The sequence below is a fragment of the Lontra canadensis genome, unplaced genomic scaffold (genome assembly GCF_010015895.1).
Source record: "Lontra canadensis isolate GAN:19392208 unplaced genomic scaffold, GSC_riverotter_1.0 scaffold80, whole genome shotgun sequence".
In the NCBI taxonomy this organism is placed as follows: Eukaryota; Metazoa; Chordata; class Mammalia; order Carnivora; family Mustelidae; genus Lontra; species Lontra canadensis.
This window is the reverse complement of record NW_022631074.1, coordinates 9665925-9669188: the sequence shown is the minus strand read 5'-3', so window position 1 is coordinate 9669188 and position 3264 is coordinate 9665925.

Here is a 3264-nt window from a genome sequence, read left to right as displayed (position 1 = left end):
CGACCATTCTCTTACACCATACACAAAGGTAAAGTAGAAATGAATAAAAGACCTCAATGTGAAACAGGAATCAATCAGAATCATAGAGGAGAACATAGGCAGTAACCTCTTCGATATTAGCCACAGCAACTTCTTTCAAGATATGTCTCCAAAGGCAAAGGAAACAAAAGTGAAAATGAATTTTTGGGGCTTCATCAAGATCAAAAGCTTCTGCACATCAAAGGAAACAGTCAACAAAACAAAGAGGCAAACCACGGAATGGGAGAAGATATTTGCAAATAAGAGTATGAGAAAAGGCTGATATCCAGGATCTATAAAGAACTTCTCAAAATCAACACACACAAAACAGATAATCATGTCAAAAAATGGGCAGAAGACATGAACAGACATTTCTCCAATGAAGACATACAAATGGCTATCAGGCACATGAAAAAATGTTCATCATCACTAGCCATCAGGGAGATTCCAATTAAAGCTACATTGAGATATCACCTTACACCAGTTAGAATGGCCAAAATTAGCAAGACAGGAAACAACATGTGTTGGAGAGGATGTAGAGAAAGGGGAACCCTCTTACATTTTTTTTTTTACTCTAGCAAGTTGACTTTATTTTTTTTATTTTTTTATTTTTTCAGTGTAACAGTATTCATTATTTTTGCACCACACCCAGTGCCCCATGCAATCCATGCCCTCCCTAATACCCACCACCTGGTTCTCCCAATCTCTCACCCCCCACCCCTTCAAAGCCCTCAGATTGTTTTTCAGAGTCCATAGTGTCTCATGGTTCACCTCCCCTTCCAATTTCCCTCAACTCCCTTCTCCTCTCCATCACCCCTTGTCCTCCATGTTATTTGTTATAATTCTTAAACAATCACATATTGTTGCCCTGTCATGTTACCTGAAATCTCTTACTATGCTCTTACCTAGTTATGTTTTGTTTTCCTCCAAGGTCTATGTACACTGGGCTCACTGAGTTGTTATGTTGCTGGAACTGAGCTACTCCACCAGAAGCTAGAGCTGCCTGAGAATGTGTCTGGTGAATTTGGGTGGTTCTTCTGTCTGGCTTGTGTCTCAGCTCCCTTACAGTTCATGGCTTCTGCTCTCTCACCTGGGCTGCTCATACCAACTGGAAAGAGTACACCTTAATGAAAGCATATCGTGTGGAATGGGTGGGAAGCTGCCTGCTTTGCAATTGCCATTTTTGTTATTTCTCAATATTAATATTTCCCCTTGTCTCCCCCCCCCGATTGTTTTTAATTTACTTTTTTTCTTTGTGGATATTCCATTTTATCCTGAAAATCCATTCTATTTATACACAGACATTTGTTTCTTAATACCACTAAAATGTATGTGGATTATTCCGAATGAGTCCATCTTTTAAACAAACTAATCTAGGTTTAGAGTCCAGACAGCAAGAAATGGGTAGACACTTGCCACGCATCTGTGAAAGAAAACTGATAGTGGGAAATTGATCCAAAAACATCTACTGAAGTCTGTTAGGCTTTTCAGTAAATAACTATCTGTCGAACTAGAAACTCTTTAGTGTTTTTGAGAAACATCTCATTGTTTTCAGAACCTATGGTCACTTTGCCATTGTAGATAGCCAGTCAGCCAGAGCATTACTGCTCTTTTCAAAGACTTAAGTGATATAAAATAAGGAGATTATCTAAGATCCTTTTCCCCAAATATGGGCATACAGCTTTATTCAAGGTGAGGTATGGCAGCTGTTTAACCAAACTGTGTCTGTCTACAAGAATGGAAGTGAAAAATACAGTGTTTACCTGAAATTTTAACTTTGTAAACCATAAGAATTCCAATTCAGCCAGACAAGAGGATTAACCTTATTTTACTTCACCTTTTCTGTTTTTGTTTTTTTTTTTTTTGTTTCTTAGCTTTCCTTAACATCAGTAGGATTTTCAGTACAATCAAACCATTTTGGATTTTTGCTCCCTGCCTCCTCACACATCAGGCTTATTAAGAGTGCTTTTTTTCTAAAACTACTTTGGGGCCACAGAGTAAAATTTTCCAACTCATATCTTATTTATTGCAGCTCAGTACCATTAAGAAGTTTCCTCCATAATGACCCTCTGGAGCTTAGAAAACCTACCAAAAGACCTAAATTTTGGGTGCTCATTGATTTACAGCTAAGGTTTTTATTTCTTGTGGTGAAATGACATGTCTTCTTTGTCTAAATTCCTTCCTGGTGTGTATCAACATTATTTAATATCTTCTAATTCAGTCATTTTTTAAATAAATATGTCTATAAACATTGAATTTTTTAAAATCTTATTTATTTATTCCATTACTGTAGACTTGACAGATTTTTTAAAAATGAAATTTAGTAATTTATTATAATATCCTAAATCTGTCTTTTTTAAAATAAAATTAAAAAAATAAGAAGAAACTCAATAGTATATCGCATCTGAGTTGATTTAAATCTCAATATTTTAGGATAAAGAAGTACAGGATTCTGAACGAGTGTCTCTGTGGTTCTTCAGAAAATGCCTTGTTTCTAGAGTCTCTGTTTTATCTACCAAAAAATATGGGAACTCCTTGCCCCATTAGAAAATAAGAGCCGGGGCACCTGGGTGTCTCAGTGGGTTAAAGCCTCTGCCTTCGGCTCAGGACATGATCCCAGGGTCCTGAGATTGAGCCCTGCTCAGCAGGGAGCCTGCTTCCTCCTCTCTCTCTGCTTGCCTTGCTGCCTACCTGTGATCTCTGTCTGTCAAATAAATAAAATCTTAAAAAAAAAAAAAAAAAGAAAAGAAGAGCCTCTTTATCCATTATGTTTCAGAGTTTTAAAAACATGTTTTCAGGGGAGTTTTGTGACCCTGTGTGTCCTATTTAAAGTGGCTAGTTTTTTAAAAAGTCATATAAAGGCTATGGGTGTTTGTGTTCTATAGCACAGAAATAATCAAGTCTGCTTCTGACTTACAGCAGAGCCAGTACTACTCTGCAGCTGATTATTGCCTATGCAGTTGCTGCTTACTCACTTTTCTACCTCTTCCTCACTCTTCAAGTATCATGTCTTTCAGCACCTTTTGTGGAAGACAGAAAACCTAAACAAAGATGCAAACCACTTGGGCATTGGGGTTTTAAAATTATTGACTAACATGGCATTTTTGTATTAGGAAGTTATTTATTTAGGACAATGTCCCTACCCCTTGTAACCCCAAAGCTGTCTGTGAATGTCAGTCCAACATCAGCCTTTAATATGCACTATGGAAAGTCAGGCACTATTGGACCTCATGAGTTACAGCCTTA